At 39.9% G+C, this 13,651-nt stretch overlaps 2 protein-coding genes across 4 annotated transcripts in view; one reads left to right on the top strand and one right to left on the bottom strand.

The window, feature by feature from the left end:
- The window catches only part of rbks (ribokinase), a 95,878-nt gene that overhangs the window by 16,636 nt on the left and 65,591 nt on the right, over window positions 1–13,651 (top strand). The gene's annotated exons all lie outside the window — the stretch shown is intronic.
- The window catches only part of babam2 (BRISC and BRCA1 A complex member 2), a 131,766-nt gene that overhangs the window by 76,811 nt on the left and 41,304 nt on the right, over window positions 1–13,651 (bottom strand). The gene's annotated exons all lie outside the window — the stretch shown is intronic.

The raw sequence follows: 13,651 nt of genomic DNA, 5'->3' as shown, positions 1-13,651 counted from the left end.
CTTTGGTGCCAGGGAAACAAAGACATCTTCATTCTAAAAAAATAACTGAACTATCTTCACTCTTAGAGTAATTCAGCACATCCTTCATATCTTGAATGAGCACAAAATAAATCATACTAATTTATAAAACAAGCTTCTTTGACACGAAAAATAACTGCTTCAAAAGCCCCTTAGCTTGTAAACAACTCAATGAGAAGAATCTATTACCTACTCCAACAAAAACATCTTGTGAAACATAACCTAAATGTAATTAAATCAGCAGCTAACAACACAACATTTTGCTGGCAAAAAAAGAATGCAACTCAACACATAAACATCGGTCACTGTCATCAGTGAATGTCATCTTATTTGCAGATACAACGAGGCGAAAATTGGCCAATACCAATGTTCCAATTGACTCCAAGTTCCTATATGAAAGTGCTCACAACAAGGTCTGTGGATTATCTTCAGTAACCGGGTTATGATTTCTGGAAAGAGACATTGCCGTTGAGTTTTTCAAATGTATTTTGGTGCTTTAACACCACAAGTGAAGCACCATCTAGTTCCATTATATTGGAGAGAAGGCAGTCATCTCTACGGCTGTTATCTTCAACACTCGGCAACTCACACCAAAACTATCTGGAATGATAAATAGCACTACAGGTAAGAGGAAAAAAATATATTTTTGATTTTGGGGTGAACTGATTTCAACATTTCAATGTTGTCTAATGGAAACATCCCAATAAAACACAACAGTAGAAGAGAACATTTGTAATGTTGTGGATGACTACCAATAGTCTTGCCAAAGACTCATTTGTTTCCAGTATTAAAGAAAAGTACACATAACCTGAACATATAGTCTGATTTCACTGGCACACACGTGGTTATATGACGACCTCTAAAGAGCTGATCAATTTGAACAACCCATTAAGGTTCTGAATGACACTTGAGAGACAACATTGGGAACGGTTGGGAATTAATAACTAGCAGTAGTAGAACATGTGCTATAGTAGCAGTAGGGATAGTTGTGAAGACCTTGGAAGAGGAAAAAGGATTGTGCCCAGAAGAAAGGAAATGTCACAGTAACAGTTTAATCCTGACATACGCTACTTCCCATTACCAGATCAGAAGGAAAGGGTTGTGTCAAAGGATGTCCTGTTTCCACAGAGACTTAGACTGATATGGAAAAGTACTGAGCCTGACCTCTTATATCCTCTGTTATGTATCCTATGCTATAAATCACACTCAAACAATTGTATTATGGTTAGGGCTGTCAAAGTTAACGTGATAATAATGCGTTAATGCAAATTTGTAATTTACTAATTTCACTAATTTCTTTAACGCATTGACGCAACTTGCTATTTTTGGATTGTAGCGGGCTCAATTTCAAAGCTAGAGTGAAGATACTGGCATCATATGAAACTATAAATCCATTGGTACCAACCATGTCATAGTAGCTTGTTGAGAAGGAGGCTAAATAATGCTCCAAAGCTATGCTAAATTTTGGCGAGGAAAAACGGGCAAGGCCATTTTCAAAGGGGTCCCTTGACCTCTGACCTCAAGATATGTGAATAAAAAATGGGTTGTATGGGTACCCACGAGTCTCCCCTTTACAGACATGCCCACTTTATGATAATCACATGCAGTTTGGGGCAAGTCATAGTCAAGTCAGCACACTGACACACTGACAGCTGTTGTTGCCTGTTGGGCTGCAGTTTGCCATGTTATGATTGGAGCATATTTTTTTATGCTAAATGCAGTACCTGTGAGGGTTTCTGGACAATATCTGTCATTGTTTTGTGTTGTTAATTGCAAGCATATTTGCCCACTCCCATGAGCGTATTAAATACTTGACAAATCTCCCTTTAAGGTACATTTTGAACAGATGATTTTGAAAAAATGCGTGATTATCTTGCTATTAATCTCAATGAACTATGGACAATCATGTGATTAATCGCGATAAAATATTTTAATCGATTGACAGCCCTAATTGTGGTACAATAATTTAGCAAAGTTCAAAATATTTGAGCTTATTAGTGTATCATCGTGTCTGAATGCTTCGTGGTGCACACAGACTTTCTCTCCCACAATCTCAATTTCAGCAATCCTCAACAGCAGCTAACCGACCGACTGAGGCCAGAAAGCAATATGCTAATTTACAGGACAAAGCTACAATCATATGCAACCACCTGTCACGTATGAGTAAGCAGGACCGACCAAACGTGACTCTCTACCGGGCTAATTCTACCAAACAGAAGTTTTTTTTCCTCTCTTAAGGGGAACCTCTCCATTGATGCGCGAGGAATAAAATGTTTATAATTAATGCGAACATCACCATGCAAAAAATTAATTGCGGGAAACATGTCAGGTCTAATAAGGACAAATGGATGGCAGAGCTCTTGGGAGTGAATGCTGTGAAAGCTTTATAATGGAGGAGTACAGCACACAAATCAAGACCAAAAAAATAAAAAAAACACAAATGGCTTAATGAGTTTGCTGCACTGTTTGGACTTTAAAATGCTTGTTAATTTAAAGAGATCTATGCTTCAGCCTTGAAGAGCTGACACTAGTTTTCACACAATCATTACCTTTTCACATTGGCATTTGATACACATCATTTAGGAGCAAGGTAAGATTGATTCCTCCCTGGAGGATGGAGATGATGGCGACAGTAGCCCCATTTCCACCGCAGGAACTTTCCCTCAGAATTAAGAAACTTTTGAGTTATTCATTGCATTTCGACCGCAGTTCTGGGGACATTTTTATTGGGCCTTTTTACCCCCCAAGCAAATTAAATACAGCTCAATCTGAGGCTGCATTCACACTAGATCTGGCGGTGTGGGAGAGTCACTAAAAGTACGCTCCAGCAGTGACATATTTTTGTGGGCCAACCAGGAAGTTAACATCACCCTGGGTTCCCTCGACTAAAAGCCGATGGGATTTTTCCCATTGGGTTTTGGATTATAGCAGAAATGAAGCTCTGTCGCAAACAAACATTTATGATACTTTCACGTTTTGTTCAGCAAGATAATCTCCACAAATGAACATTTTTGAAGCGTTATAAACGAACTACACCACGGTCGCATGAACACGAGTATACACAACGAGACAGTAAAGGTGGACAAGTCGGCGTGATGACGTTTATTAGTCTCATTTAGCCATTTGTTAGCAAGCGCCTTTTTTAAGACACGTAAAACCTTCGAAATTCACAAGTGGGATATTCACTGACATATTTTATATCTCACAACAAAACGTTACAATCTCTTAAGCTTGTGTTAACCACAGACCTGATTTCAGGCATCTAACCCCAAACACACTGCCCACATTCAAAATGAATAAGCGGACGGAGTTTTCACCGCACAGCCAAATCTGGTGGGAATGCAGTCTAAGTAATGAGCAAATTGGAATAGAGAGCGATTTGGTGTTTACTGAGTGGGAGGGAGGATTAATAGGCGCTAGAAATACTGAAACAATTAATACCCATTATATGAAGGTGTCAAGTCAAACGCAGGATGTCTTTGACTTGCGTTAGCTTGTCTCCCTGACTGTCTGTCTCTTTGTTTGCCCGTCTGCCTGTCTGTCTGGCAGCCCCTATCAGCCCAATGATGGAGAAAGCTTCCATTGTTTTAGAGGGACCCAGATCCCCCCCCCACCCCCGTCCACACACCCGTGCCATGGGAGGGGGGGGGGGCAGGTTGGGGTCTAAACAGAGACAGTGACCTCATCGTCCTGATCCACCAGTGGTTACCAGCTATGCCGGGATTCCCGAAACGAGGGGGCGACGCAAACAAGGATGGGCATTGTCCAAAAGAGGCAGTCAGCGCTCCGGGGCAGGAGCGAGCTGAAACTGAGGAGAGACTGAGGAAGTGCTGTGTCAGGGTTGTGACACAGAATATCAGTGAAACTCCGCTGAGGAGGAGGAGAGGCAGGGAGGAGAGATCTGAAGTGGGAGAGAGGGGGGAAGGAAAAAAAAAGCTGTGGAGCTCAGGCAAGTAGGCCAAGGCCAATGATAACGGGCTTCAGTTTTCCTTTCATTGGTAGAGGTAATAATGAAACTGTAAACAAAACTGAACGTTCATAATAAAAGACGAAAGGAGAGCTGCAGGTCAACTTTATTACTGTTTAAATGATACGGTTGTGTTTCACATAACTGAGACTTGAGAGATTTGTCTTCTCTAAGACAACAAGGAAGGTTCCCGTATGTTCAGACAGGAGTGTGCAGGAAAAACACTCCCTCAGTAATTACAGCTGCTCAGTAGTTGACCTCAGCTGCTCCAGAGAGATTCTCTGGCCAATGACGGAGGAGCTCAGCTTGTACTGGGCGACTCCCAGGTGGAGCAGGGTGTTGCTGAAAGACAGTTAGGTCGACTCCTCCCAAAATAAATAAAGACTATTAGGAAGACTGAGTTGACTGCCATGATAGCTGCTGCTGCTGGGGACATCGTGTACTGCATTCTACAGCAATCCATCCAACAGCTGTCAACACATTTCACTGAAATCTAGGGCTGTCACTGGATACAAATACTTAATCGTGATTAATCGCATGATTGTCCATAGTTAATCGCGATTAATCACAAATTGTTTACACATTTTTATCTTTTCAAAATGCACCTTAAAGGGAGATTACTCAAGTATTTATTACTCCTATCAACATTGGAGTGGGCACATATGCTGCTTTATGCAAATGTATGTATATATTTATTATTGGAAATCAATTAACAACACAAAAAAATAACAAATATTGTCCAGAAACCCTCACAGGTACTGCATTTAACATGGCAAACTGCAGCCCAACAGGCAACAACAGCTGTCAGTGTGTCAGTGTGCTGACTTGACTATGACTTGCCCCAAACTGCATGTGATTATCATAAAGTGGGCATGTCTGTAAAGGGGAGACTCGTGGGTACCCATAGAACCCATTTTCAATCACATATCTGGAGGTCAGAGGTCAAGGGACCCCTTTGAAAATGGTCATGCCAGTTTTTCGTAGCGTTATTTAGCCTCCTTTGCGACAAGCTAGTGTAACATGGTTGGTACCAATGGATTCCTTAGGTTTTCTAGTTTCATATGATGCAAGTATATTCACTCTAACTTTAAAACTTTGAGCCTGCTACAACCTAAAATTCACAAGTTGCGTTAAAGAAATTAGTGGCGTTAAAACAAATCTGCGTTAACGTGTTATTATCACGTTAACTTTGACCTCCCTACTAAAACGAAAGAAAAGAAATAGTCAAACTCTCCTTGGTGGCACTAGAGGAATAGTCAGAACCAGTAGGATTCAACCTCTGGTAACCATGAATGATTCATAGTTAATGACATCCCACCTTATAGCTGTTGAGCTATTTCTGCCTGGACCAAAATGGTGGCCTGACCGACTGACCGACAGACCCCGATCGACGTTGCCATCCCTATTGTGGCAAAAAACTCAGTCACGGCCAATAAAAAGGATAATGCACTGTTCCATCTTTATATTATACTGAATGTTCTGACTTCCAGTTAACAAGATAGCACTTGAACGCTGCAGCAAAGCATTGGTCGAAACATAGAGGGGGGAGAGAGTGAAAAGCACTGAGCCAAAAAGCAATGTCCGTGTGCTGCAATGCGTGTGCGTAGACACTTGAGTCTGTACAGACTCTTCACTGAATTGATTTTATACGCTCTGCTGAAGGCTGTGTGTGCCAAAACAAATCTATGTGTTTTTTTTGTTCATGAATAGGATAAACCCTGCGGAAAATGTACAGATTTGATACGTAGAAAAACAAAAAGATGCGATAGTAGCAATCTAGGCTGTTTGAGAGCTGAGATTTAGCATTTGATGAAATGAACAGGAAAAAATAAAATTCATCTACATGCCCTCTCGATCACTCTGTATGGAAGAAACATGTTTCTGAGGGCTTTAACCACAGGGGGTAGATATCGTAACCCTCAACAATACTCCCTGGTTCAATCTGGACCTTATAATCCAATTATTTTGACACAACACACCGGTTAAACCTGTAGTCAAATGATTAAGCCTGAACTTGGCTTATGATAAAACCTTTCACTTCTAATACATAAATCACTGATACTTTCCTTTTTTGAAAAGAGCACATAGCAATGCATAATCGTATTACCTTAAGATATTGGGATTTGATTCAATATCAATGTTAAAAACTGCATTTTAAAAATATATTGGATTACCATTTAGCATGAAGGGTATTCATGTAGCAGTGTGTCCAAAGCCAATGTTAACAACACAGTCAAAATAGCACAGTTGGTAGACATAAATGGTATAGAGAACACTATGCCTTTTAAAAGAAAATGCATGCTCTTTCTGCCTATTGATTCATTTACTCAAATTAAATAAAGAAATAAAGAAAAACAAATTCTAAAGAATGAAGAAAGTAGTTTGTTCTTGAAAGAAAATGAATGAAATGGAGGAAAGTAGTTTACAAAGAAGCAGGCCTAATGAGATTCAAAGAACTTTAAAAATCTACAGTCAGATCGAGACTAAAGCTACGGGACTTTTTTTTTCGTGCGATCAATTTGATTAATTATATTACTCCTTTCAACCTTGACAAAGGCAGCGCATTCCAGATCCACTCCTCCCGGTCTTGCCTTTCACAATAAAAGCCCTAGAAATATGATATGAGCAGGCAAGTATTTTGCATTTTTGTGTTGTTTATTCGTCACACCTCTGGTGTGTATAGGCCTTAATGCGTAATTTTTGTTTTAAAGCGCATAACTATTATGTTTACGCCTAGCGTTCACACTGCTCCGGCGTTTTCGAACCAAGAAAATGGAGATGTTTGGAAACGTTCCTAACCCTGTTTTAGTTTGAAAACTTCCTGACTGGATCTTATCAGTCATGACGTGTCCTCGCCTGATTCATCACGGGACCCTTTTCCCGGAAGAAAACAAACAACATCATCCTCGAATACCACTGGTTAATTCAACATGGATAATGAATTACAGGCGTCGCTGACCTTGTTGTCTATGGTACCAACTGGTGTGCAGTTAAATCCTGCATTTTATAATACTACTACCACTGCCTCATGCGCAGGAGGCAAGCTATTACTTGAGCGATTTGTGATAAATCCCATCGTCCAGCGGTGTTATCGGCCCTACAAGGAGAGCCGGTTTTGGGGGCGAAATAAACATGTAGGACCTTTTCCTTTTGTTATCTATGCTTGTTTTGTTCTGCACAACCATTGTGAAGTTCACAACGTAAAACTGTAAACCAATAAAGAATAAATGCTGCTCTCCAGCCCCCCAGCAGAGCTACCAGTTTGAGAAGACAACAACAAAACCGAGGGGAAATGAGTGAGACATATGTCTTGACCATAATGTAGTAAAACTTTGAATTGTAACTGTTCATTTTAAAGTAAATTTGATGTGTGTGAGAGATATATAGAACAAGACCAAGGCTAAAGTCACCTAGTAGAAGCCTAGTAGTAAATAAAAACCACTATAGAGCCACTAGCATTGCTAAAAACAACCTACCATGTAGAATTGTTTGAATAGAGAAACAAAACTACTCTATTTAAATGTGTGACTTATTTGCATCAAACTAATAGACATTTCCACATTTGCAACAAAGCAGTGATTCATTTAAGCTACAATTTTAGCGAGTCTGAAGTATTGTAAATACATTGAGGATAAGGGAAGAACTCAACGGAAACAGTGTTTTCCTTTAAGAACAAAATGTACACCTAAATTGGGCATCTTCACACTGAATAGACCCAAGTTGACAGAATTATGTCTTCCTGTGCCATCCGTCTGTACCATCTCTGATCCAATATTTATCTTAGGCCAATGAGAGAGGGACTGGCATCTGAAAATGCAAGATAATTATATAGGCCAAGAGAAGATATTTGTTTTTACGTCTTAAATGTGATTTTTATAGATGCTGGCAACCTGATCCAATAAATCGCTGTAGACTTGAAAGTGTGAGGCATTAAAAAACTCCCAAGTATTAAATTAATCTCTGTTAGTCTCTAATTCAAGTGTGGGCTCACACCCTGTTTCGCCCCCGGAGAGTGCCAAGTCTAAGATCATGCTAAATTGCTCTTGTCATGTGTTTAAGACACTTGGCATTCTCAGCCCAGTGTTTTTTTTTACTGTGATCTGTGCAGTTTGTGTCCAACACAGTACAACTTGTTGACAGAAATAGCACTTTTCTGGATACTTTTAATGTGGCTCAGTAACTGCTTTAGCTCAGTACCAATCCACAGTGAAGGCTGATACTATTGTCCCATCCCATTGGCACTCAACGTCTCTTGTTTTCTCCCATCCATCAGCTGGTGTTGCCAAACTCCTTTCCACCAGCCATCTCTGGTAGCAAACAATTGCCTGCTTACTAAAAGCATTCCCAGACCTGTCAGTGAGCCCTGCCAGTAATAAACTCTAATAAAAGCTGGAATGCATTATTCCCTAAAGCGGGAAGGAAGCAGGAGCAACAGTTGGTACACTATGCCCAGGTTGACATAATCCTGCTTTACAAGCCGTCTGAGGTCCATTGTTACAACAGTAACAGGGGACGAGCTGGAGCAGCAGATAGGAAGCGCTCACCAATGCTTGGCATTCAGGACTACCAGGGGATAACGTGAAGTTGGGAATGTTTCCTTTTCCTTGATGGAATAGTGCTTCGACTGGCTTTACACTCCATTTTCTTTGTGGGAGTTGTCCTGATACCTAAATTAAAAACAATGTCTCATTGTCTGAAGCTATAACTTCTCTGAGGAGTCTTAATTTTCTAAAAATATACAATTATTAGTGTGAATACATACAGCAACATTTAATCTATAAGAGAGCAGACCAATGAGCCTCACTGACTGAAAATGATAAGGCTGGTGTTATTCTATATTTTTCTTCTCATCAACAAAAACCAACAATGCATTAGTGCGCATTAATCCTTCTCACTATACTTTCCAACGTCCCTACTCTATCCATGGCATATGGGTCACACATTGTCTTCCATTGAAATTAATACTATTTAAAAATGCTTCACAAATATACAGTTTAAAGTAGCAGGGTGTAGGACTTAGCGGCATCTAGTGGTGTGGTTGCAGATTGCTGCCTACTGAATACCCCTCCATTCACTCCATTTCCAAGACTGCAGTAACGTGAGCCACCAAGTGCTAAACCGTGGTAACGCCGTTCACCTCGCTCAGAGGCCATCCTTACCATAATAACACTTCTATAGCAACAACGGAAGTCAGACGACGGCTGGCGGTACCACGGTTTTGCACTCACGTTACCGCAGTTTCACAAGCACGTCGGAGAAATACAGTGGCATTCAGGTTATGTAAAACGTGAAAGTCTCTCTCTAGAGCCAGTGTTTGGTTTGTCCGTTCTGGACTACTGTAGAAACATGGCGGAGAAACATGGCAGAATCCGTGAAGAGGACCCATTCCCTATGTAGATATGAGGGGCTCATTCTAAGCTAACGAAAACGCAACGAATCTTAGTTTCAGGTGATTATATACTAATGAAAACATAGTTATGAATATTATATTTCATTTCTGCTAATAGATCCCCTGAAATGTTATAGACTGTTCCATTATTTTTTTTCAAAAAGGACAAATAATTTCCTAAAACAGCCAGATCCTGCAGCTTTTAGCTGAAGTTACTCCAAAAGGGGCAAAGAGAGCTGTGGACTATTTCCAGTGGCGGATTAATACACCTTTGTGGTTGTAAAAAGTAATGCTCATGAAGGAACATGTCACCCAGATCAACAGTGTGGCTTATTGGTTTGTTTGTACTTGTTGACAATTAGAAACATATAAATCATTGCCACACTTATGCCGTAAGCCTCGCAACTTCAAACATCCCGGATTTTATAACACATCCAGTCAATACTTTGGAAATTGCATAATGCACTTACTGTAAAAAGAACAACCCAGCACTAAATTAAAGGGGGGGATAACAGTAGTACACTGGTGAGTTGATCACATTCAAAATCACCTCTTTTACTTACCAAGACTAACATAAATTAGTTTAAGTATGGGCTTTTCAGACAATATGTCTGTATCTGGTGTTCCTCAAGTCCTGCAGAAGCATAACACACGTCATACTAGCATGTCGCTAAAAGGGGCTAAATAACGCTCCAAACTTGCACTAAATTTTGGCGAGGAAAAACTGGCGTGGCCATTTTCAAACAGGTCTCACCTCCAGATATGTGAATGTAAATGGGTTCTACGGGTACCCACGAGACTCCCCTTTACAGACATGCCCACTTTATGATAGTCACATGCAGTTTGGGGGCAAGTCATAGTCAAGTCAGCACACTGACACACTGACAGCTGTTGTTGCCTGTTGGGCTGCAGTTTGCCATGTTATGATTTGAGCATATTTTTTATGCTAAATGCAGTACCTGTGAGGGTTTCTGGACAATATTTGTCATTGTTTTGTGTTGTTAATTGATTTCCAATAATACATATATGCATACATTTGCATAAAGCAAGCATATTTTCCCACTCCCATGTAGATAAGAGTATTACATGCTTGAAAAAATTGTTCCTTTAAGGTACATTTTGAACAGATAAAAAATGTGCGATTCATTTGCGATTAAATATTTGAATCGATTGACAGCCCATAGTAAATATGCATGCATACGCGAATGGCCTAATTCTCAAAGTGGATCTAGGTTAAGACAATTGATGGATCGTCATTAAGACTATAAGTAGCAACATCATTGCTATTCAAGCCTGGGTAAAGTGGACAGATAAGCACATAGGTGTATCCATATGTTGAACCAACCAGCCGAAGCTTTTTCTTTCCATTATTGAAAATGTGCAATAAGGCCCAAAATGCAACAAATTAAGCTAATTAATCGCTGCCCATCAGCAACAAATACACACAATGCAATAGATTTCTGGAATCTACCGGTTTAACTAGACAGCGCCTGCCTCTGTACCACACAGCAAAGTACTGCAGCAAAGATAAGTGGAAACATGTTGATGTTGTATCTGGGGAGGCCATCGAGGCTAACCCAAGGTCCCGGGCGCCTACACACGCTTGGAGAAGATTTGACTTGACTTGGAAAGATGCAAAAGACTAAGGGGAATTCCCAAAATGTTTCGTGCCAGCACGCATCACCGGACAAGTCTAGACCAGACAAATGATACATTACGCACAAAGAAGGGGACAGAGGGGCAGACAAATAGTAGAATTAGGCGAATAAAAAGAATGGTACAATTACAGATAACTGTTCTTATGTGCTGCATACTTACACCTATCTCACGGTAGAAGATACGAGTGTGTTTCAGGTTATTTGGACTACATATAAGTCTGTATCAATGAAGCAAGACTCTAAAAGCTCAAGCAAAAGCTGAAACGTCCAAAACATCATCCTGAGATTCGTGGGTCAAGTATTGCTGGACCTAATTTCAGTGTGGTTGAACATATTCTTCTCATATTAGACGGATTGGAGGACATTTTTTTTATAGTTCTAAGAACTTAGTTTTAGTTCTCCTTTTTTAATTGTGTATGCACTGCAAAAACTAGGAACAATCGTTGTCTTAAGAACGCCGTTTTGAGCGACATCTTTAGCTCCTAGTTCAAAATAGGTACTCTCCCAGCACAAACAGAACTATGAATGACTTAAGTGTACAGTGATTGGTCAAATGCAGCACCGGCAACCGCCATGTAAACCCATGTAATCAACAGGCGACACAAAACACAAGCAACAGCTCGTAATGAAAAAAATGTAAGAAAACATGATCAAATGGACTGACATTGAAGTCCAGGAGTTAACTCGTTCATGAGCGCACACCCACTGAACCAACAAGTGACAGCCGCTGTACAAAGGTAGTAGCACAAAGAACACCCGCTACGCCAAAGAACGATAGCCGATTCGAGCAGAAATTGCAAAAGGTGTATATATGATTGTGACATGTAACGGAGCTGTTTATTTATTCTTATATTACTAAAAAAGCTAAGAGAGCTTGAGGAACGTAGCGAGCTAGCGACTCGCAGACCTCCCAGCAATGTGTGCAAGCGGCGCTGGCCTGCTTACGTCACTTCATCGTTCCAATTGGCGGTGCGAATGCAAACAGAAAAAAAGCCCTTTAAGGTATGTAGTTTTCGGGGGAGCTCCCCAGAGGGCCGTTTGCACAAATTCAATACCTTTAACTCACTGAGCATACATGGTTGTGTACGATGTGTCTACAACAAATCATGGAAGGTGGACGGCAGACAATTTATGATTACAGAACAATGCATCGCAATCACAAAATGACGGTACAGCCACAGCAAAAACAAGCAAAATACACCATCAAAACGATCACAACCAGACTTGCTGCAGTATGTGTACTGAATTAAGAACTTTTCATGTCAAACACAAAAATCATTCAATGGATTTATATTTTTTAGGATATCTCCATCCAAATATTTGTATAAAACATTAAATCAATATTAAACCCTATAGTCATCGTCTACTGAATTAGGGAAGAAAAAAAATAACCACATTACGCAACAGTACATCTTCTACGTCAGAGATTTAGTAAGAAACTGCTCTCCACCTTCCCTCCCTCCTTTCCTGCCTCTGTCTTTGCCACATCCTCCTCTCTGGTCATTTTTCCCAGTTACTTGTGGGTGGACCTACTCTGCTGTATTCCTGTCACTAAGTTTGGTGAACACATGTCTTTCAAAACTCCTTTCCACTGAGCTTTCATCCCTATTAGCCAGTAATACTGACTGGAATAAGGTCACTGATAAGCCACAATGGTTGGAACAGTCTGGAGATAGATATTCTGCCAAACTTTAAAAGGTTTGATGACAAATTGGTGATGAAAGCTGATTTTATTTTATTTCCCCAGATGGTTTGCTTAAGTAAAGCCATGTTTGATTTTTTAAAGAATAAAAAGGAAATGCCATATAAGATTCAGAGAATAAGATTACAACAAACTAACAAGAATGTTTAAGCCACTAGGATCTACTGCTGGAAAACACGAGGCCAAAAACTGACGACAACAAAAGTAAATTAATACAACAAGTTTTCTGTTTGTTATAAATACCATTTGGGCAAAGACTGCCTATGCCATTGCATTTTTGCACATGTCCAAGTCTTTTCCAATACCACATCCATGTCAACACACTACACACAAAAACTATAATGCTGTAAATGCTACATTCAGTTGCCGTTTTGGTATCTCCTTATTGATAGACTGGGCAGACTAAATATTAGAAACACCTCTCTTTATAATGCACAATGTACAATTTTAACAGCATCTACAGCCTCCAAAATGAGCATACATTTGAATCAACACCTCTGTTAAACAGTTGCAACAACAACTGAACATTATAACCTCAGTGAAGGTAGGATTTAAGTCGTTGGTATTGAGAGCTAGACCGATAAATCTGCATATTGGAATCAGTGTCTCGGTTGATGGCTAACAAGAAACTGCAGTGCAGAAATGCCAAATTAGTTTTTAAGTAATTTAGAAAAAAACATTACATAGTTTGACCATTAGAGAGCACTGAAAAGTAGATTTTTACACTTTAAATTGCTCTGCTTGGTACTTTGGTTAAAATATTAAAAAGAAAACAAAAAAAATGAAGGGATCTGTATCTACATTTTTTTGTTTATGTTAAGTATTTCAAAAAGAAATACAGTTAGCCAATACATCGTAATCGGATCAGAAACCCCCTCCCCAACACCTTTTGAAGTCGGAATTGGGGGGAAGCGGGG

The sequence above is a fragment of the Sebastes fasciatus genome, chromosome 15, assembly GCF_043250625.1.
Source record: "Sebastes fasciatus isolate fSebFas1 chromosome 15, fSebFas1.pri, whole genome shotgun sequence".
NCBI classification, from domain to species: Eukaryota; Metazoa; Chordata; class Actinopteri; order Perciformes; family Sebastidae; genus Sebastes; species Sebastes fasciatus.
The sequence above is the reverse complement of the archived record's forward strand: the minus strand, read 5'-3'. Positions and strand labels throughout refer to the sequence as shown.